At 37.6% G+C, this 24,920-nt stretch overlaps 1 protein-coding gene across 1 annotated transcript in view; it reads left to right on the forward strand.

Moving 5' to 3' along the window:
• The window catches only part of Gat (GABA transporter), a 219,463-nt gene that overhangs the window by 1,171 nt on the left and 193,372 nt on the right, over window positions 1-24,920 (forward strand). The window lies entirely within an intron of this gene.

Raw genomic sequence — 24,920 nt, forward strand, 5'->3', positions numbered from 1 at the left:
TATAGTGAATGTCTGGATGAAATTTAGTCTAGAGTTTGAGACACGAAGGTGGGAAGAGCAGATGAGATGAAAGTTCCTTGATGGGGTGTCTGTGGTAAAGGAGGTGGGAAGAGATATTAAAAGCAATCAAGTGGTGGGATGAGGAAATGAGGGGTTTAGTGAAGGAAAAAATGATTTTTTTTTATGTGAAACTGCATGACAAAAGAGAAAATTCTACTCAGGTTTACAGGATGATGGACAGGACATTAATAGAAATGAGAGAAAAATAAGGCTAGCAATAAAAATACACGGATACGATGAATAAGAAGCTTACTGAAAATAAGAAATGGCTCTACAGGGAAGTAAACGCAGAGAGAAAGGTTAATGTACAAATGGATCTAAAAATAAAAGATACAGATGGAGAGATGCTGTCTGAAGTGAATGCAATACTGGGTTGATGGAGTAACTATTTTGAAGGTTAACTGGTTGTGTAAAACAAAAGAAGAGAAGCTGAATGATAGAGTGGAAAAAGTTAGTTAGTTTGAGAATACATGAGGATGATATTGATGAGGACATAAGGAAGACAATAAATAAGATGTGGAAGAATGCAAATATGCCAGGAGTTGCTGGAATTACTAGCGTGATGCTGTGGCATGGCAGTGATAGTGGATGGAGTGGCTGACCAAGGTTTGTAAGGGATGTCGGGGTAAGGGAAAGACTCGGAAGGGACTGACAAGACTGACTAATAAACTGTACAAAGGTAAACGTGATAGAGATTACTTTAAGAAATGTATGGGTATAACGCTATTTAGTACACCAGGGAATAGGTATGGTAGGATTTTGACAGAAAAGTAAAAAAATGAATAATTAAATAAACTTGAGATAAATTTAATAAAAATTAAATGAAGAGTGTTAAGGACGTGTGCACAGAAGTTCAACTGTTGAGCGATTAGAAGTTCTTAAGACGGAGGTGAAGCGTGTACTGGAATACGTGTAGGACAGTGACTGACTTGGTACAATAATGGTTCTAAGACACCGGGGCATTATACTCATATAGGTGCTTGATATTTCTATGAATGGAATGAGAAGATTAGTGAATTGAATGTGATATGACTGATTTTTTAAACTTATACAGCACTCATTGGGGATGGTTGAGAGAAACTTGCAGAAACTAATAGAAGAGTTTGCAAGAGATGACAATTAACAATAAATGTTAGCAAAGGTACAGTTATGAGAGTAAATGTAAACCAACATGACAACGCAAAGAAAATTAGTATGGGCTAGGAAAAATGGAAGCCTTTGATTCCTGAGGGTATTTGGAGGTAAATCTCAGAATAGGTGAAGCAAGAATGTAGCAGAGTGTGTGCGCTAAGGCTGGGTAGAAACTGGGAGTGTCTATGGGAGCCAAATTTGGAATGTATGAAGTGATTCTTGAGCCAATTCTTCTTATGGAAGTGAAGTGTGGATGCGAATGTGAACAAAAAAAGAGGTTGATGCTATTGAGATTAACTTCTTGCGTAGTAAATATGAACTACAAAAAAATGAAATATTGAGAAATACGAAGAGTAAGAGCAATGGCAAATAGGTTAGCGTAAGTAAAATGATGGTTCAGAGTATTTTGAGGTGATCTGGTCAAGCGGAAAGAATGGAAGACGATAGGTTGATGAAAAAAAAGGTGTACAGTTCGTAAGTGTTAGTAGGCAGGAGCAGAGGAAGACTTAGAAAGAGCTGGGTTTATGGTTTGAAAGAGGTATTAGAAAGAAAGCTTGAGTGTGTACAAGAAGGTGAAAGGCGCACTGCCTGTACACGGTTCTGACGTGTAGCTTATGTGCCTTCTGTATTGGTGTATGACACGGCGAAGTTGCAGTGTTTTGCACGACCGTTTAATCTCTCTATGCGTAGATGAACAAGCTATTCCTCATGTAATTTAGCGATCAAGGTTCAATAAATTTCAGCAAATTTCATGATGACAGATAGCATTAACACTTCATGCGCATCATCAGAGAAACAGCAAGCGTGCTTTTCCACCTTCGAAGAAAATTAAGACTCGAAGAGATTTGATAGTTAAAATTTCATTTTGCTGACGGCTAGATTTTCTTTTGCCCACCAGTGAATAAGACGACAACTATTTTGTATATTTTAATGAGATTAGCCACTCATTCTTCCATTGCAAATGAGTGAAGTAGTATGGAATTGCAAATGAGTGAAGTAGTATGGAATAAGTGAAAAGCTTACTATATGAAAGCCACAGTTATACAGGATCACTTATGTATATGTAATTATTTCTCATTCCTTTATTATTGTTTCTTTTTTTATAAATCGGATGAAGATAAGCATTTTAATTTTAAAGGAGCCGGCAGCGCCCAACAACCTTTCTTCCTGTTACGTTTTGCTTACATAACCGGACTGTCTGTACTAATATTTATGGCTGTAGATATTGCAAAATATTATTCCCAAAATTTGTTCCGTGCCATAACCCGTGCCGGGACCTTCCACGATCTTGAGACTGAGTTTCCTTGCTTTATTTGTATTTATTTATTGCTATCTCTTTTTATCGACATTCATTTTGTTTTATTTACAATTATTTTTCACATAAAAAGTTCTACACCTTCCTTGTTTCGTAATGATGGTAAAAATAATAATCGCTCTGATTTAGTGAAAGAATTAAACATGTTGAAATGAGAACGGTTTTATATCTACTAGTGGGTTAATAGAAATATCTAGGATTTTAACGTATATAAGATACCAGTCAAAATAAGCTACTCCGATGATTTCAGATAAACATTATATAGCATTTTAATACATACACATGTACAGTTTTATAATTACTGCACATATATCAACGCTATACTTGCTAAATGAGCCACTGAACGAAAACATACGAGTTAAAATACTGCACACACTGTACCACTGTTCCGTGTGTACTTGTCATGAACGAAAGATTACGATAAAAAAAACTGTCCGTATTTACGTAATGAATTAGTTCTTGGCATTTTCGCATGTCTTGTCTCCGAATCTTTATAAATATTATTTCTCTTTTCTCCTTACCTTGTTTCGCTGTTTCCATTTACCGTTTATTTTAACTATGGTTGTTTTTTGGGGGGGGGGGCAAATGATAACTGGTCAGTTGCATGACCTGCTTCCCGCAACTATGGGGAATCTTGCGAGATCTCTTTCTACAAATGAAAGTTTGCATTAATATGATCATCGAATCGTCTTCAGCAGGATAACAGCGCACCCTTTATGGTGCGATACCTTACCTGTGAGAAATATATTCCTCTGAGCGGCCACATTCTTTCCATTTCTTTCCATTTGATCCATTCATTTTATTATTCACTTATACCACTCTTGGTATCAGTGACCTCTCTTATAGTGGTTCACCAGAGGCTTAACGTGCGCGTTCCAAGGAATATTTTTAGTCTCAAACTCAGTTAATAATTATCAGCGATGCAAGACACTGTTGCGTGGACTAGGTATCACCTTCAAGTTTATCTTCTTACCGCTAAGTTTTAGATTTTCTATTATGTTTTCTATTAATATCAAAGTAATATTACTGTTGAGAATTAATGAGGCACTCTTTTATAGTTTAAAGGAAATTAAAATTGGAAAAATATAGTATCGGGGGCTTTATTTTGTAGTTTTGTGATTTAGCGCCAGCGTCAACTCAAGCAACAAAGGTAGCCTGAAATATTCCCATACTGAAATAATACTTGGCTTTGAAACATGATTTCGAGTAACGAGGAAACGAGAAAAGGGAATAACAACGGATTAAAAGGCTGGCTCTTCCTAACACGGATAATATTTTTCTATGATACACAAGCACGTTGAAGAACCGGAAGAGAAAACCAAATGATTACCAAAAGATTTTCTTCTAAGTGCTCTCGGCTTCATTCAGTTCTGTTTCGTTCTCTTCGTGGGAGAGATATTTAGCAAAAATTATATAAGACGTAAATATTTATTTGAATGCTATAACGTTCACAGAAAATTTTAGAGACAGAGAAAAGGACGCTGATGCCGTCAAGATTTATTTACTATTTTTTTTTTTCACAGTAAATAATTATTGGTAACGATTAACAGAAATTTTTTTTTTGTATTCTAGAATTTGCGATTGGTAGTCTACAGACTCAAAGAAAATTACATTGTAGCACCGCAGCTATGTTTATGTGTGCGTACGTGTGTATGAATGTGCGGTTGGAATGTGTGTGTGTGTGCGTCTGTGCGCGTCAACTCACAGAGGCTCGAAGTGAAACCACTCAGCAGAGGCAACAGGTATCGCCAGCAAAACCTCCAGGAAGTGGCCACATTTGCCTAAAATCTCTCTTCACATTAACCACATCCTCTTCTCTCTTTTGTTTGCTAACTCATTTTACCAAAAATGAAATCACTTCGACGCACGTTGATTTTTTCTGAAAATGGAAATACCTAAAAGTAAAATGTAATAAAACTTGCACCTGGTTTTGCCCAAAAAATTTCGCCATTATACTCCGATCGCTTTCCCCCCTCACAAATATAAATAAAAATTAAAAAAAGATAAAAGTCAGATTATGGGGTTTGTACTAATAGCAAAATTGAAATCGCACTCAAGCCAGTGAGATTTTTCCTTATAAATTGTACTCCATGATCACGTCAAAAAATTTTCTTGTCCTTTTATAAAACAAGTGCTTCGGGGGGAGAGAGAGAGAGAGAGAGAGAGAGAGAGAGAGAGAGGAGCTGTTCACAAAGCATAAACATACTCTTGCTGTCGATTTAGAGAAATAAAAAAAAACGAGACGAAGCTTTCGTTGATTTATTTGAGTCGAGACATTTTGAATTTCTGCCGTCACACAACATGATACGTGGACAGCAACTAAAATTTGAAGTGAACATCTATGTTAAAATTTTACCTTCAGCTACCTAAAATCTCAACTGGTGCGACGGAAGCTAAGAAGTGAAGGACAGGTAATAAGAAAAAGGTATTCGAAAAAAAAAGAAAGTATGTGACTCCGAATATCAGTGGCGAGCAAATAAGCGTAAGGAAGGAAACCTCACCTAACCGAAAAACTAGCTGATAATTGGGAAACATTTCGAGTAGACGAAGGGGGAATTGGTTGAGAGAGAGAGAGAGAGAGAGAGAGAGAGAGAGAGAGAGAGAGAGAGAGAGAGAGAGAGAGAGAGAGAGGCGCAAACCATGGAAACTATGGACCTGACCTAGGGGTAAAGGGGAAAGGGTAAATTAGTCGTGGAGGAGGAGGAGGAGGAGGAGGAGGAGGAGGAGGAGACGAAGCGTCGACAGAGTGCGAGGAAAGGAACTGGGAAATTGCCGAAAGGAAAAGGAACCGAAGCAGAGGAAAGAAAGCGGGAATATTAATGAGTTTGAAATTGATTTGAATAAGCGCGAGGGTGAAGTGAGGAATTGTGGGCAAAGAAGGGAAGAGCGAAGCAAGCGAACGAAGATAAATGAACGAGATAACAGGGGATAGAACAACGACGAGGGAATTGAGGAAATGATATTTACAACTCTGAGAAAAGTCCCACGAAAGAGGATATATATATATATATATATATATATATATATATATATATATATATATATATATATATATATATATATCGAGATCATGTAGGTTGAATGTGTAATAAGCAAAAAACTGAAAAAAAACTAAAAGTTGAGAGAGAGTAATAGAGAGAGAGAGAGAGAGAGAGAGAGAGAGAGAGAGAGAGAAACATATCCTTTCACAGGGCTAACAATTATGTTCATTTAATTGGAGAAATAAACTCGGAAGTGCATTATGCGTAATTTTCCTTGACTAAGTTTTAATGAACTTGTCGACGAGTTTCTCATTTTCCATAAAAATGTCGTTAACTATTTTCTGGCAGCAAACGACCGTCTTTTGTTTCGCTTCTTTCTCTTTTTTATTCAAGTTACCAAGCTTACCTGAACGCACAAAAAATTTATGTCGTTTTCTTTTCTTATTTATTTTGGCGTTCCTAGAAAACGCACGAATATCTTAGTGAATAAGTCAGAAAATAAATTTTGACCATTTGTTTTTACATACTGTAAAAGAACCAAAAATTAAACCCACTGCATAACTCCTTTGTACTAGGTACATGAACAGAAATAAGACATTCCCCGATCTTCCCTCTTTCGGAGTTCAGCCTTTTAATCCCAGCTCCTTTAATTTTAGGCATGTGTTGAAGACTAGTATTGGGGTGCTCGTATTATCATATCACCTTAGCAAAAAAAAAAAAAAAAAAAAAATCGCATTTGTCAACAATGTCAACACCGACGCAAAAGCGGTTTTTAAAGAAATCCAACTGACGTTATGAATGCCATTTTGGAACAGCATAAAGAAACCGATGGAAGGGTTTCCGGAAAAACGGCGAAAAGTTTGTTTTCAAATTCAGTAAAAAGAAAAGAAAAAGGGTGAATGTAAATAAAAGCTCGATACAGCATTCGGTGCCCCATTTGTCATGATATAAGCAGTTACACACAGCACTGATAAACAGACGACTACACATGCGCATACACACACATAAATTTTTGTGCAACATTCTGAATGCTGTTCGAAAAATAACACATTTCCATGACTTTCATTATCTTTAACACGTGGAGGGGGTGGGAGGGAAGGGGAGGGGAGGGCATTTCTATATAATTTCCCACGACACCAATCAAAACCCAAAACGTAAAAAAAAAAAAACAATCCTCGCTCCCCGGAACGATACAGGTGGGAACGGAAATGAAACAATAGCTCCCCTGGAATCGATAGACGTTAACCAAATCTTCCATTTTCAATAAAAACTTTCCATCCGCAGAGATTAGCCCTCTAGCCCCCATACAAACATTGATAGCTTTTTCCCGCACTAACTTTTTAGACAAGAGAAACATTTCATTAAGTAAATCCCCGACGACATAGGCCCCTCTTTCTATTTGTCTTTCATTCACCTGCTAGGCTTCTGAATCGATGCCAGCGAGAACATAGTGAATTGTCAACAGAGCTATTTGTAGGCCTATCTATGCGTTGGGTGCTACGCGACATTCCACTACAGTGCAACAAGGAATGTCCTCTCGGCTTCCACTGCAATCTATCTTGTATGTTTTTGCTCTGAAAAACGAAGCTCCGACGCTTAGAAATCGTTTGCAAAGTTTGTGTCGTCGCTTATTAAAAAGTCTGGGCTTCACTCAGCGCTCCCTTTCGCAAATAATAATTTATTCTTTCCCGCCCTTTTTTTTATCGAGTAAATTGCACTTATCGTTCACCTTGCCGCAATGCGTTATTAATTTTTCTCAGGAAAGCAACCGGAAAGACAAATTGCCTACAGACACCATTCGCAATTAAGTGGCCCATTAATTTTAATGATTCCGCAACCTAGGAAATATTTCCGGTGTTGTTAAATATGGCGTCACTCGACCGTAGAGTTAAAAGAGGCTCCTAGAGCTATTTCGTCTCTCCTCTGGGACCCTATGGAACGTGAAACCGTAAGCAAAGGTTTGCATTTTATCTCATATTATAGTCTGTCTCATACCGCATTCTATCTGCCTTCAAGTAAGCAAAAGAGACCAATGAATATTGCTCTTCTCCGTTCACAATGAAGTAAAAGGCAGAGAGAGAGAGAGAGAGAGAGAGAGAGAGAGAGAGAGAGAGAGAGAGAGAGAGAGAGAGAGAGAGAGAGGTTGCTAGACCTCTGTTTTTAACCATGCAATTAGCAAGGTCATTTTTATAACAATGCAACTATCCATGAAATAAAAGGTAAAACTTACAAACGTCGAGCTATCTTAAAACCCCGCAAAGAAAGCAGTAAAACTAAATGTTTCACGACACTCCAAAACAAGCTCTCAGAGTAATGTCTAACTAAGCCTTGTGAGGAAGATTACAGCATGTGCCAAATTTATTACACAATCACAAACTTAAACTCATAGGACTTTCCAGCTGATAAAATGTAATCACTGTCTGCCAAAACAAAGGCCGGTCTTGACACAGACTGGACCTTCCGTAACGCCCTCAGCTATTTGGCCAATATTTATTTATCAGAGTGAGTATACTAGTGAATCAGAGTGTATTTATTGTAAAATATAAATTATCTTTGGGAATGTAACACAGAGATGGCTATGCGTGGCCTTGATGAAAAAAGAACGTAGCCTTAATAAATCTGACAAAATTCAATTTCCTTACACAATCAGTTTCCCAGTTACTGATCTCAAAATCTTACTGAAGATTAATGCATTTCCTGCCAAGAAATTTTAACATTATGGTCAAAATCAACATCAAAAAGTTAATGACGATATCTCTACTCACAAAAAGCTAATGACGACATTTCTACTCACAAAAAGTTAATGACGACATTTCTACTCACAAGAAGTTAATGGCGATATCTCTACTCACAAAAAGTTAATGACGACATTTCTACTCACAAAAAGTTAATGACGATATTTCTACTCACAAAAAGTTAATGACGATGTCACTGCTCAAACATACTACAACGAAATGACAACTCGGTGGTAGAAATGATTTATCATAATCAACGAACTTTGGGACCACTTGCAAAACTAAACTTAGGCACTTCGTTATCAAACTGACTGAAATAATACTAGGATCCAACAGAGGCTGCAAAGAAAATAAATGGGGTATACTGCAATGGGTCGTTAAAAATCATCTGAGACGATGAGACGATCATGTACAAACAGCACAGTCATATTACATATTCACACTACCAAGTAAATCATCAGTTGTTAATCCACTCAAGACTGCTACTTCCATTCATTCACCAACTCTGGACTGTCTATGAATGCTTTGGCCCCCTTAATAATCAAGAACACTAAAGTCTAAGTTTTTTTTTAGCAATTGCTAAACAGTCGTTAGAATGCCTTTATCCTATCCATTTTGAGTAATTCTAACTTGCTTGGGACAGCATAAATAAAAAACGTATCTTATCAAAATGTGATATAAATGAGACGTCCAATGGCACCAATACCTTGGCTAAAGAAGCAAAATCATTTGCATAATATTTGTTTCTTTCACTGATAACAGATTTTTCTAAGAACTCTTACGATACACCGAATACACATCTATTTGGAGTTTCGTAATGGAGTATACACAATGATAATAATGAGATACTCTAGGGCTACAAAAATAATTATCACCCGGAATCCGAGGTAAAAGGTAGCCTGATAAATACCCCGTACGTAATTAAAAGCATAAACACAGCCACAACTATAGAGGGAGTCATTTCCGTTTAAATTTTGATAGGCTTATCTTGAATATGCTTTCCACCAGGATATTTATATTTTACAATAAATGTTAAATGTTAAATCCACTTCATCTGCTTTCATCGAAAAATATTTCCCGTTCACTGTTAAACAGTGGGATCTTAAGTCAAATCAGTAGGTATTGGCTTCTTAAAAAGGGCATGAGTATACAACACGCAAAGTTTTCTAAGGTTTAGAGAAAGGTTTCAAGAACAATTGCTCATCAACTAGAAACTTTTCTGCCTGAACACTATTCGTATCTAATCATCTACTGCATTCAATCTACGACTTTCTTATTCATGCTTCTTTTCTTGAACTTCCTAAACCTCTACCCTTTCCCACATTACCTGAGAGAGAGAGAGAGAGAGAGAGAGAGAGAGAGAGAGAGAGAGAGAGAGAGAGAGAGAGGTGCAGTCGAGGGTATGAGAACACGGAGAGAATGAATAGATGACTTGGACAGTGTTTAAAGAGCAGGTGCACGGTGGAATGAAAAAACGATATAAAGGAATGCTGTACAAGGAAGAGTAAACAAGCAAAGAGGAGAAGTTGAAACGTTGTGTGCTCAGAAAGGATATCAACAAGTGTCTTAGGGAGAAATAGATGTTCTAGAAAGTAGTCAATGTAGACAAAATAGACTTATTTAAATAAACAAATGGCTCTCAGACTGATATTACACAAACAGAGAGGTTTTGTCTGAAGACGGTCTTGCGTTGATGGAGAGAGTAATATTGACAGACGGGCACCGTGTATGGTATTAGATGTATACAGTGTGAATACTAGCTTGCTAAGAAGTTGTGTAAGAATATGGAGGCTGGAAAATAACTGGAGCGATGCTAAAAGTAGGTCCCTGGTAAGGTAGCGAACTCCGGTTCCCTTTCTAGCTATACTGTTTCCTCCAGCATACTAGAACATGAGACTTGCTATATAGCCTACGTCACAAAAGGGACTATTCCAGAAAGAAAAAAACCGCCCTGGGTTTGGGGCATGATTGAAAATAAGGAAGTTAAATAATGAAACAAAAACAACCCCCCAAAAATAGAGAGAAAAAATACCAGACTACTACCACACAACAGAAGGGAATCAAACTCCCTATTCCCCAGTCAGCCATTCAGCGCTGGATGAGGTAACCGGGCCCCACCGGTTTCGGTGAATTATGGATCGTGGCTAAACAAACAGACGATCCACAAACTCTGCGGCCGGCGCTGATAGGCCTAACCTCTTGAGGCAACTGGTGTGACGTTTAGGACACGTAATATCACGGTGATTTTTTTTTTATGTCTTTTTATTTCCGGAATCTTAAACAGATTCCAGTAGAATCACATTTTTTCCTCTGTTGCAGATGCTTTAGTAGTAACATGCGCGTGCGTTGTTCAAATGCCCATGCTTAGCATTGATGAGGCAATGGTAACTGCATTTTATTGTACACAAGAGAAGCCATGAAAGTATATCTATTTATGCAACTAAAGTATTTTTGCATAGCTATTTTTAATTTCGGAACTTTCGATCTGGCAGTCTTTTTATTTTAATCACAGACAATACATAGAGTTATGTTTTCAAGTAAAAAGAATTTTATGGACAGGAAAAATTTTCAGAATAAAAAACATTCCATAAGACAGATTAAAGACAGATGAAATGTCTTCAGATTTGTTTCCTTATGTCATTCAGATATTATTTCAGAAAACTTAATCTATTTACTAGGAATAACCTTCTTATCCCTCTTAAAACGCAGTTTTAAAAGAAGAATATAGAAGATTGTATAGAAATAGAAGGATATATAGAAATAATACGTAAAAGCGAGCAGTTCAAGACTTCCCGGAATTTGTTTGAGAAATTAACACACGCACTAAACTTAATAATAGCAATAGGTACACTAAATGGTGAAAAAATGAACTGCTGCTTCTTCTGTTACTCCCCAACTGACGTTTCAGAATGGAGAATGGAATTATGCGGGAACATAAATCACCTGATATGATTCTCATAAATCATCTGATGTAATTCTCATAGATCACCTGATGTAATTCTCATAAATCACCTGATATAATCCTCATAAATCGCATTTTATGATTCTCATAAATCACCTGAAATAACTCTCATACATCACCTGATATAATTCTAATAAATCACATATAATTCTCATAAATCACCGATATAATTCTCATAAATCACTGACATAATTCTCATAAATCACCCAATATAATTCTCATAAATCATCTGATATAATTCCCGTAAATCAGCTGATTTAATTCTCATAAATCACCTGATATAATTCTCATAAATCACCTGATATACTTCTCATGCATCACCTGTTGTAATTCTCATAAACCACGATATAATTCTCATAAATCACCTAATATAATTCTCATAAATCACCTGATATAATTCTCATGATTCACCTGATATAATTCTCATAAATCACCTGATATAATTCTCAAAGATGGGAAGCAAAGAGCACAGGCAACCGATGACGTGATTTAACGGGTGCCTCCTCAAAAAATAAAACAAATAAATAAAAGATTAACCGTAAAAATAAGAAAAAATAAGCATGTATGATTAAGGAAAAAACAGGTAAAGAATTCTGAAGCCTAGATATGGCAATAAGTGAAAGAAACAGTCGGTGAATCATATGACTGAGAGCACCGATTTCGCAACAGGTATATAACAGGTATATCAGTATCCAGAACTCCCAAGGAACTCGTTTCGTAAACGTCTAAAATATGAAAATGGTCGGTTGTTATTTTCAACCCTACTGTCTTGCAGAATTTGAAAATATATTACTTAAATTCTGCCAGAAAATTTGAGGTTGCTCATAAGGACTCCTATTTCTACAGAGGTGGTTATACTAACTGTACTTAATCTATATTTTCTGTGTGCTTATTGTTAGAATATTGTTAGTCTGTTTCGATGTGAACAGTATTCAAGTACACTTCAATCGTTTGCACCATACTGCCCCACCTGGTTGATTTATTTTTTGTAATAACCCCCTTAACATCAGACCTTGCTGAGTTAGTGCGTGTTACTCATTTCAAAAGAGCGATGGCATCCATCATTTTGAGGCCAATTTGTCTTTTAAACATCAATCTGAGCGGCATTCTTGTCTCCGTGATATTGTTGGTGCCCGTGAGTTAAGGGAGGCTATATTACTTACGTAAAATACTTTCAAATGTTTTTTTTTTTTACTATTTTATGTATGTAATTGTTTATGTGTATTTCAGCTGTATGTGATGATACCTCTATATTTTTTTATAATTGTTTCCATTTATTAAAAAATTTGGAATGAATTTGTGGATTTTTGCTGGTCAAGTAAGTGGCCTTCAGGCGTTTCCCAATAAGAATTTGGATATAATATGATTTATGCAAAAACCACTAACACATTTAGGTATAAAGACTCACCGATATTACGGAAGGCGACCAAGACGTTAAATTACTAAAACCAGACCAGGTGTATTGGTTTTGCTTTCTATGCCTCCTGTGCATAAAGGTATCTTAAGAAACGTAGATATCAGTTAATATCAGTCAAATACACTTCGGCATCAGTATATGACACTCATCGTTTTCTAATCATTCGCGTTCCAAAAGTGCAATAAAAGGAGTAATAAAAAAAAAAAGAAGAATACCTGAAACAACACAGCAAAATTTATGTCTATGAGTTCCAGGGAAGAAACACCTCCCAAAGTGGAAATGTCTCGGGCTGATTTATTTCCAGGCTGCCGCTGTGGTGGACAAGCAGCGTGTAATGGGCAGAATCGGAGTGGGGTGTTGCCGAGAGGCGTCTTTGCCATGTTAACAGGCGAGAGTTTAGGCCGCTCTCTCTCGCTTGGGAAAGTCCTCTTGGGCCGCCAGTGACCGAATACTCGTTCTTCAGAAGGGGAAGTCGTTTAGCTCTCACCAAACTGCCCCATTAAGGCTAGTAATTGAGCCGACACAACTAATTACATCCCAGCGTCTCGAGGGAGCGTCGGGGAAGACAACGAAGAGGGCGCGTTATCATCTCCGAAGGAATTTAACCGAAAGAGAAGGCAGGAAGGAAAGAGTCGCGCTTTGGAACCGAAGGACGTTGATTGGTGATGTTGTTTTCGACAAACTCAAGTTTCCTGGGACCTATGTCGTTTCATGTTGTAAAAATCATTCGTTTTTCCACAGGACAATGTTTGTTCATTTAAAGGTGTTGGTTTATGGATGCTGCCAATCTTGCCTGATCAGTGTTAAAGAAATTCATGCCATGAAACTAATACGACCTTATGGACAATATTCTTCCAGCCGGGATGTAAGATAGAGCCTTCAAAAATCAAATCAATGAACAATATTCAAAGCGAGCACATCATATTGCCGACTGAAACCTTATAATACACGCCTATATATGCATAACATCTTAAAATCACAAAGAAGCAGCGTCTTTGAATCTTTTCCTAAAAATCCACAGAACTGAAGTCGACACGGATTCGTCTCGCGGGTCGCAGCAAGGGTAGGGAAGGCATGGGGCTAGCAACCTCATCCCAAATGGACTTGCTGAGATGGGGAAGGCCCACAACATGTATATTTATTCTTTTGTGTTTGTGTAGGTCTATGACAGTAAAAATTAATAATAATTTCATGAATTAGTTTGCTGGCTTTATGCAACAAGACTCGACAAAATATTAACTACCAAGAGAAAATTATAAATAATTACTCGACGTAGTTGAATGGTTTTAAGGAACGAGACTCAAAAATAACATATAAATATACAATACTCACAGATTCATTACGGGATGATGATGATCAATGAGGTACATGACCACTGACATTTCTAGAAGGTGTCGTCTTATCAAAAGACACAAACGGCCGTGACCTTGTGGTACTAGCTTTACATCTCTCTCTCTCTCTCCCTCTCTCTCTCTCTCTCTCTCTCTCTCTCTCTCTCTCTCTCTCTCTCTCTCTCTCTCCCCTCAGTTAATTTTATGGAGGGAACTAGTCTTCCCCAAACAGAGCATCTTGAAATTGTTCAAGAGTAATAAAATAGATTTACGTAATAAAACAGATTTACAATAACACGTACAAGAATCTGCGATTTTACTGAGCTACACGGTATTTACATAAAAAAAATCTAGAGAAATACGGGAAATACGAAACATGGGAAAGCACCAACATTCAGTCTGGAACACGAAAAAGAAATGTTATAAGGAAAACTTGCATTATATCTTTTTTTCATTGAGCAATGCAATATCTCTGCCACAGGTTCAAACTTCAAGGGAATATCTATATTTGGAAATATGAAAAGGATAGGGACTTCTTTCTTTCCATTTACGTTTGGGTAAGTAAATGATTTTTCACGGAACATTTCAAATGAAAAAACTAACTTGATTTCAAAGAAATCTGAATCACTGTCTAGACTGACATGAAGTTTTACATGTCGAGAAATTATCTTACCAAAAATATAGCAGAATTTTTTCCTCAAGATCTTGGCTTTTGTTTCGTATGAGTAAGAAAACAGTGACCTATCTCGCAATGTGAAAAAATATAGAAAACATTATACATTCGTATTTGGATCTAGCTCAAACTTTAATTAACTATTCCTCAGTCCATAGCCCCCTCCCCCTCCCCCTCCACGATATCGCAATGATGTATGTCAAATAAAGTTTGGGATATACACGAAAATGAAAAACACAGTATATGCAAATCCTTCTCAAAATATAATTACCTCTCCATTAACGTATAGCTGCCTGCTTAACAAAATCTCAATCTAATCCAGCGATTTCGCATTGCAACATTTTGTAGGTAGACAATTAACAGATAAACAAACAGACATGGATAAGTTTAAGTTCCAATGTCACTTCCAATAATTACGACCCAGCAATTTAGTAGCAGTACCAGAATCACTATCAAAAGTAATAAGTTTCAGACCCCGGAGTGCTGTAACTTTTGGCCTTAGGGGTGCTAAGTCACCTTAGGAAAATGGGGTTCTTTCATAATGACTTTCATTTATGGTAGTGCAGAAGATTGTGCGGATCTTGATGTAGTAATGTGGTGTTGGCAGCACTCTATGTGCAGTAATTTTAGTCGTACAGGTTGTAAGCAGTTTTATCAACTAGAATTATTATTTTTTTTATATTATACTTTTCCATTTATATGCATAAAAGGGCTATGTGCAGAACCAGCTTTCTAAAGAGAAGAATCTCACTACAAAACCAAAATTCGGAGTGAATAAATTTCTAAATTCCTGCATTGGTACTGCGTTGGAAACTTAACAAAATGTGGTGATTATACCATTTTTAAATAAACACAATAAAGAACTCTACATCTCTCCACAAATTCTAAAATTCTTACACGCTCAGATATTCAATTTACCGACTACAATGATCTGTGCTTGTTGCCATGGCGTTATGCACTATCTCAAGTGGTTTCCGAGTTTCGAAGTCGTAGATAGGCAATCAATGCCCCAAGTTCACAGATAACTCTCTTTTGCGGTTAATATACTTGAATAAATGGTGTCGAAACCCGGTAGAGGAGGCGGCACGGTCGTCTTTGCAAAAATAAAATGTCTTCTATGAGGTTGGGGTACATAAGCTATCGTCAGAATCGAATTTAGAGTAAAATTTAAAACTGATCTTTTGTTATAAGAAAGAAGATTCACTGGGAAAAGGTGGCTGATCTGTTCGTCATGAAACGGTTTTCTTTAAGTGACGCCAACACTTACGTAAATATTTACACTCTTACACTCTTTTACCTTGAATAAACTCTGGTTTAAGAGGCACAACACAAATAGAAAAAATAACTGCCTGTTATTAAAACACTTCAAAAACAAAACTATGAACAACACAAATGTAAGCATAAAATCCCAATTTTAACTTACAACCATTTAATTCTAGTTTCAGGTAATACGTTAATCTTTCTTTTGTGATGCAAGTACCCAGTTTTTTGTTATAAAGAAAGTTTAGTGTTACCCATCAAAGGACCTCAAATTCAAAACAGATAAACAAGAAAAAGTAATCACGGTTTTGGTCGAGTCATTTGAAAAGTATTTACTTGCGGCGTTAGAACTGCACTGGCATTTCTCTGAGAAATTTTGATAAGGCTTTGGCGAGACTGACACCGACGGTAGTCCTAGGAAGCAGCCTTTAATCATTATAAAACCTTCTAAAAAGGCTGTAAAATTAGTCTAGCCAGGGATCTTCACGATCCAGTACAACTGGCCGTGTATTGAGATCATATCTGCAAATGATGCAGAGTAAAAATGATATTCATAAACAATTAATAAGAGATGATGTAAACTGTTTTAACTCAACACAGGGAAGATAATCAGACCCAGATCGTTTAATTATCCAACAACAAATTAAGTAAGGGGTAAGCTGCAGTAAAAGTATGAATATCTGAGGACTCCGAAATATTTATGCGTGTTTTTCGCAGGAGAGGTCTCTAACAGCTAAAAGATTGACGAGCTTAGGGTCTCCGTAAATCTTAACCGAAAATTGGTAAAGAGCAGCTGCAAGATAAATGTCAGGTTAAGGATAATGAATAACTTTCACGGGAAAGTGGAAAATGGAGAAGATTATCGCCGAGGAAAGATCTGGAGAAATTGAGAAACAACATTTCTGGAAGAAAATCGGAATGGTTAATGAACAGGTAGTCTTTAGGATGAAATTATGATGGGATAATGCTAGCGGAAGAGAATACCATTAAATTTCAGTAAAGCTTCTAAAAGCTCTACTGAATTAGTGTGAATAAACAAGCAAAGATAAGTGATTTTGGAAACAACAAGAGGGAGATAACTTCAAAGCGGGATGTATCCTCGCACAGGTTATAGGATGCGGACAGACAGAATAAAGGCTAAGAATGAAAAGGTCTTAGTAACAGGAGGACCAGTGATTTCCGCAACATCAACTAACCGCTTCAATCCCCCCGCCGCAAGCCATGTCAAGGGAACAATAAGGAAGCAAACAAGCACGGATGCACACAGTTTTAAGCAGACGAGAAGCCGCGTGAGGGGGGGGGGAAGAGGGAGGGGGTGGGGGCAAGTGCAAAGAGTGAATCGATATGTGAAAACCGCCACCAGCCAGTTAAACCTTCATTGTAACTTCTTGTGAAGCTCTCTCCCATTCTCTTCGCCGAGATGAAAGGCTATGGCCGTTTTCCTCGTTCATTGCTCCCCTCATTTAGATTCAATTTCCAATGTAAATAGAGCCCTCCGCCCTTTGCTGGCTCTCGCACGCCCCCGGGTGTAGCCTACCCTACACGCCGGGAGGGTCTTCCCCCAGGGCGCTCTCAGCGTTGATAACAATGTCATATTTACTCCCCCTCATCCTCTTAAATCAGTTAGGGATCAGCAGATTAAACTTCATTTTCTTAAACAGTAATTCTGTTACTCGCGTTTTTCATAAAATTGCACACACAGAGAGAGAGAGAGAGAGAGAGAGAGAGAGAGAGAGAGAGAGAGAGAGAGAGAGAGAGAGAGAGACGTTTCACTGTATATCATTATGTTTGTCAATACGCCTTTCTTTTAAATGAAGAATCAGAAAATGAATACTGACATCAGCCATAAAGGATAATTAAAAAAAAAACATATATCAGCTTGATGCATTGCTTTATCTTATTCCTACAGAAGTATTTTTTACAGAAAAACGTTGAAGTCTGTGACAAGGGGAAAACTACAAAAAACCTGGAATGAACGAGTAATGTTCAACAATATCACTTTTACTTCCTGAACCAATACTTTTGCATTGTGTATTATCACGTTGGAACTGGATAGGGTCCAAGATAATATTCCAAGTGCGATGATATCCAGGGATCTGGCACCGAGCAATGCCATGGAGAAGAACGCGATGGCACTATCTGGAATTGGGGAGGTGGCGCGGAAATGGAACAACTACAGATCTAAAGAGTAACGCACACACACACAAACGCGCACATACGAAACTCCTTGGCAGCCTTCACAGTGGAAAATCATTCTGGTGAAGTTTCTCTCTCCTTCCCTTGCACTTCGGGCTTCTCAGACAAGACGGTGCGCGGAGGAAATTGGTTCCCTTTCGCAGGGACGGACGTGCTAGAATGGGAGGAACCGTAAAAAAATCGTAAAAAAAAAAAAAAAAAAAAAAAAAAAAAAGGCGGGGAGCAACATAACACGCTTACGGAATCTGCTTCGCGCAAATTCCGAATTCAGACGTGGATGTCAAAATAAGAAACCTCTTTACCAATTTTCAAAGTGCGTCGCAGGCTCTTCGTAATGTAATAACTGAGCACGGCATTTTTCCACCGGCTAAGAAGTAATCAATACTGGTCTAGACGGACACTTTAGATAACATGCAACAGATGCTGGCACTTTGTTTGCTTGTGACTGACTGCCTAATTTTTTCAGGGAAATAAAAGAGAGGATTGTGCATGATCCTTCTCACAAGACTACAATGGACGACCCTGATATTTCAAAGGACTAGACATAGGACGTAATATTTCACGCAAACAGTGCTTCAGGAAATACACAATGGATTGATACCGACACCGACCCTTCAAGCATTTTCCTCAGATCAGTAAAACTGACTGATTTTCGTTTTTACAGGTATCAAGATTCAGGACCAGAAATATACTTTAAATTAAGGATATATCTATCATAATTTGTAAACTAGAATAAAATAATCCCAACAGAAAGTAATTTAGCTTGCACTCCAGCGTTTTCTTCCTAACATTTTAGAATTATCTTAGCTCATAAAAATTTCAACACGTAACTATACAGTTAATAGTTCGACATCAAGGCTCTGCGGTATCATCCAAGATACTCCTACCAGAGAATGATAATAGTTGTAATCAAACGATACTACGGTTAGCACGGAAACCAAAGATTATTTTAGTGCCAGTTGGCAACTAATGCAGCAGCTCTACCTGAAAAGCATTCATATGAAGAAAGCTTAGTCATTCAGAATTACTTTACGACCTTAACATCAATTATCGAAACGAGAGAGCAGGGTTGACTAAACAGGAGAAAGACAATACAAACGACTATGGCTACTACATTTTTTCTTCTGTTTATTTAGAAAAAGTACAGTGACAGTTATTTGACACTGGCCGCCTGCACAGATAGTTTCGTTAAAGATCAATATGCGAAAGAAAAGTTACTCTCTGGCTCAGATGATTTATCTATGCAATCTACCGCATCGACATTTTTGAGAGAACTTACGTAGTCACGATTTTTATGCTCAAGTTGAGGAAAACTACTATTTGAAACATTATAATTACTGTGTTTAGACTTCGAAGAAACACAACTGAATAAAAGATACTGACATATAAGCAGCCAAAGAAGAAATCCTAGTCAGAGAGAGAGAGAGAGAGAGAGAGAGAGAGAGAGAGAGAGAGAGAGAAACTATCTAAAGATCCGTTCTCTGGCATTCATTAGTTCATGTGCATGATGAAAATTGAAGTTGTCATCATCCCATTTGTTCGTATCCATGCACCATGACACCTATGCATGCTGTAATTTGAGAAGCTGAAGCGTAATCACTTTCATCACGGGACAAAGCATACAGTTCACATAGTGAGTTTGTGATGTTAAATTTGGAGGTTTTGCTTATCACTGCAAAAATTAGCATTTAAATCAGCGTCCATCCTTTGTGCGCACTTGATAAAATGCCAGTCGTTAAATTTTGAAAGTAAGCTCAAAAGTTCAAAGGGACCAGAAACTGAGAATCTTTCCTCTAACTTCTTTATATTCAGAGAAGTCAAGCTAAAGGAAACTCCACACTGCTGTAGTGCCTCACGCTATGGCAGGAGACCACTCAGGCATATTTAGAATAATTAAGTAAAAGGATTGATGATGGCGGGGTGACATTTCTTTGAAAACACTATTCATTTTCATGGCGTCCAGACCTGGCTATAACAAAAAAAGTTGCCATTCCACTTTCTTTGTTTTTTAAATCCCTTTGTCGGTCTCTGGTGCCTTTTACTAATGTTAACAGCACTAACGTAAACAAATGAAATGAACAACTACCTGTAGGAGGGTGAATATGAGCTCTAGTAACAAAAGGTTTAACATATTTACTATTTTGGTGATCAATGCTACTAGCGACTGTTGGTCAGTTTGTAGACACCGTATTTCTATAAATCTACAAGAAAAAGTATAGCTAAAGATCGACTTTTCTTTGGCCTAGTCTGCAATAGGTACCTGAAAAATTCCAGCCTAAAACCCAGGATTACAAAAAGTGGGATTAATTTAGCTCTGTCATTTGGACTGCTAGTTGGCTATGTTCCTACAGATTTAAGCGCTCGGTACTCGTCTTGAAAACGGATGGATCCAAATCGGGTTTGACTCAAACTCGGTGAAATTAGATAAAATAACTAGTTTAAAATTTGGGAACATTCCTAGATAGTGACCCCCACGGGTTTTAAACCGATATGTATCCACCTTCGCGGCGTGTTTAGTACAAGCCCGTTGGGGATTACCGTAAAAACATAAACAAAAGATTGTAAATATCATAAAGATAATGAACTCCAAGAAATATTAGTCCTAGATAACGACTCCCGCAAACCCTTGTGGGTCACTATCTAGGAAAGATCCAAAATTTGTTCTGTAATATTAGAGGGCGTCAAAGTTCCCTTTAATTGGTCCTTAAGGGTGTTTGAACCGCAACCCTTATCTTCAATAACATAACCTCAAACTCAAAAGCTCCCGCTTCTAAAGGCTCTTAGATTACCGAGACGGGGGAAAAACAAACACAAGAAAAAGTTGGGAATTCAGACTAAAATGTAGAAGAATGAGACTATACAGAATCGTAAAATAAATATCTATAAGCCTGTCTGACATTGTCAAATTGACTGGAGAACTACTTTCAATATTTGTTGATTGGTAGGAAGACAGAAATCGAAAACTGGATACTGTTATAATAAAAGCAAGAGTTTAGCGTAATGAGTTCTAGACTGAGGAAATTGACAACGAAAGGCAATGAATTACTCGTTCTTGAATTTATATACGACAATTATAGGCTGAAGAGCGTTGAAACCAAGCTTCACTGTGGACTGGAAATATGAAATCTAATATTCCTGTTTCTTCCATTAATTAATATGACTTAATCGCAGATCAGAAACGGGAATAATACCTGGTGATTTTTGAGGAAAAAAAAAAATTTCAACCGAAAACCCTACAGTAATTCCCAACGTCACCAAGACACAAATGAAAAAGGAAAACTAACGCTATTAGAGCCATTAAACAACTTATTTATTTTCGTATTGTGATTTTATACACTTACTAGTCATACTTCGAATCATTTCAAGTTAGATCACAAAGCGTAAATTTGGTAATCAGTCTGCTCTCTCAAGAACCTGATGCAAGGTAGCATCTTTTACGTTTCCATAGTCATACTCCATAATTCATGTGAAATGACCGTACAAGTTGGGTGATGTTAGAAATTTATCACAGATAACGTGGCCATTAGAAACCGATGCATCAAATCAGGAAAAAAATATTAGAATTTTCATCACAGATGTAGAAAACTTCCATCAAAAGAATATAAAGAACAGGGCTACCAATGCTTAGACGTTAATCAATAGTTTTTTTTTTATTGATGTTACATCAAAGTGGCAAAGTTTGTGATTTCCGTTAGCTGACGATAAGTAACGGTACAAGTTCCTGGCTGAAAAGTAACATTTAAAAAAATTTACTTGGTGTCTTCACAAGTTTGAAAGATAAACGAAATCAAAGTATTTCGCATCACAGACATGGGAAGCAGGAAACATGCCTAAAATTTTCCACCAGACAGAAATTCATTACCAACTGGACGATTTGAAAGTTAATATAATGAAGAAAACAGAAAAAGCTTGCAACGGCAAAAGGCTAAGATTTTAAAGCTGGTTTTGTATGAAAAAACGGCAAATAAAACACAAAAGATGTCCACAGAGCGTATAGAAATGAGCCGACACTTCTTTTACATACGGAGGCTAATGAGATAAAATGCGGCAATTTTATGAAAACAGAATCACTCAACGGTGAGAGAGAGAGAGAGAGAGAGAGAGAGAGAGAGAGAGAGAGAGAGAGAGAGTTAACCCGTTGCATTTTATACACCCAATAAACCACACTTAGCTTCCTCTTCCCCGTGAAGCCTGCGTTATGTAACTTCAGGTAACGAAAGGACAGGGGCTGTGAGAGCACCCTTTTGTTTTTCTGTTGCTCTTTCGGAATAATTAGGAGCATTTTATATATACATCCTGGTTTGAGTGCTTCACTAGTCGGGACGGGACGCAGATGGATAATTTTCGAAATGAGAGAGAGAGAGAGAGAGAGAGAGAGAGAGAGAGAGAGAGAGAGAGAGAGAGAGAGAGAGAGAGACTTGACAGGTTGTTTGTGCGCCTAAATCTTCATGATTAGAAACTTCAGAATTAGCATATGGTACGTGACGTGAAATACTTCAAGCAACCTTCATAACTGAAAAGGTAACACGAAACATAGGGTAAAGTGTTGAAACAAATGAAAATGAACATTCTGTTTTCTTGTAGCCAATGACTGTTTTCTCCCTTGTCACTTTCCCAGGAGAAAATCTTTTAAAAAATCACTTTACCCGGAGGAAATCCCTTAAAAAGTCACTTTCCCAGGAGGAAATCCCTTAAAAATTAACTTTCCCAGGAGGAAATCCCTTAAAAAGTCACCTTCCCAGGAGGAAATCCCTTAAAAAGTAACTTTCCCAGGAGGAAATCCCTTAAAAAGTCACTTTCCCAGCAGGGAGGAAATCCCTTAAAAAGTCACTTTCCCAGCAGGGAGGAAATCCCTTAAAAAGTCACTTTCCCAGGAGGAAATCCCTTAAAAAGTCACCTTCCCAGGAGGAAATCCCTTAAAAAGTAACTTTCCCAGGAGGAAATCCCTTAAAAAGTCACCTTCCCAGGAGGAAATCCCTTAAAAAGTCACCTTCCCAGGACGGAATCCCTTAAAAAGTCACTTTCCCAGGAGGAAATCCCTTAAAAAGTAACTTTCCCAGGAGGGAATCTCTTAAAAAGTCACTTTCCCAGGAGGAAATCCCTTAAAAAGTCACTTTCCCAGGAGGGAGGAAATCCCTTAAAAAGTCACCTTTCCAGGAGGAAATCCCTTAAAAAGTCACTTACCCAGGAGGAAATCCCTTAAAAAGTAACCTTCCCAGGAGGAAATCACGTAAAAAGTCACTTTCCCAGGAGGAAATCCCTTGAAAAGTCACCTTCCCAGGAGAAAATCCCTTAAAAAGTCACCTTCCCGGAAGAATCCCTTAAAAAGTCACCTTCCCAGGAGGAAATCCCTTAACAAAAGTCACTTTCCCAAGAGGAAACTCCTTAAAAAGTCACTTTCCCAAGAGGAAAGCCTTAAAAAGTCACTTTTCCAGGTGGAAATCCCTTAAAAGTCACTGTCCCAGGAGGAAATCCCTTAAAAAGTAACTTTCCCAGGAGGAAATCCATTAAAAAGTCACCTTCCCAGGAGGAAATCCCTTAAAAAGTCACTTTCTCAAGAGGAAACCTCTTAAAAAGTCACTTTCCCAGGAAGAAATCCCTTAAAAAGTCACTTTCCCAGGAGGATATCCCTTAAAAAGTCACTTTCCCAGGAGGAAACCCCTTAAAAAGTCACTTTCCCAGGAGGAAATCCTTTAAAAAGTCACTTTTCCAGGGGAAAATCCCTTATAAAGTCACTTTTCCAAGAGGAAATCCCTTAAAAATCACTTTCCTAGGAGGAAATCCCTTAAAAAGTCACTTTCCCAGGGGGAAATCCCTTAAAAAGTCACTGTCCCAGGAGGAAGTCCCTTAAAAGGTCACTGTTCCAGGGAGGAAATCCCTTAAAAAGTAACTTTCCCAGGAGGAAATCCCTTAAAAATTCACCTTCCCAGGAAGAAATCCTTAAAAAGTCACTTTCCCAAGAGGAAATCCCTTAAAAAGTCACTTTCCCTAGAGGAAATCCCTCAAAAAGTCACTTTCCCAGGAGGAACTTCCTTAAAAAGAACGAGAACGAGCCCCCTGTGTTGTGGGGTTGGGGGGGAATAGCATGAGAAGTGAAGGATGAACTACGGGATCACACCGCTCTCTCTCTCTCTCTCTCTCTCTCTCTCTCTCTCTCTCTCTCTCTCTCTCTCTCTCTCTCTCTCTCTCTCAATTTCAAAAGAATTAAGAAAGACCTCTTCTTAAACTTATTCCAGAATAGTGAAAAATTCCCATTAACCCAAAACCTATGAATCTATTTATCACAAAATTCCCTGTTAAGAAAGTAATCGTTGTATATCACGAAGGTAATTAGGACATTTCAGTACATATATACATAACTATATATATATATACATATATATATATATATATATATATATATGTGTGTGTGTGTGTGTGTGTGTGTGTATGCACGTATGTATGTCTATATATCAGTGCATGTCTGTATGCATATCAGTGCCAGGTAAGAATCGATGCATGGCTTAGCGTATCCCCAGCATAAAGAATACGTTTTATGAAAAAGAGAGAGACTTGAAGAAATTACTTAAAAAGCATGAATACGCCACTCGTAAGTTCGCAAGACCATCACAACTAAAGACACGGGTAAGAGAAAGCTCTTCAACAAATATTCATCACAAGAGTTCATAGGTATTGAAATGAACTGAAATGAATATAGAATTTAGGCCAAAGGCCAAGCACTGGGACCTATGAGGTCATTCAGCGCTGAAACGGAAACTGACAGTAAAAGGTTTGAAAGGTGTAACATGAGGATAACCTCGCAGTTGCATTATGAATCAATTGTTATCAGAGGGTGGAAAGTAAGATGGAAAAAAGAGAA

Source organism: Macrobrachium rosenbergii, chromosome 2 (genome assembly GCF_040412425.1).
Source record: "Macrobrachium rosenbergii isolate ZJJX-2024 chromosome 2, ASM4041242v1, whole genome shotgun sequence".
NCBI lineage: Eukaryota > Metazoa > Arthropoda > Malacostraca > Decapoda > Palaemonidae > Macrobrachium > Macrobrachium rosenbergii.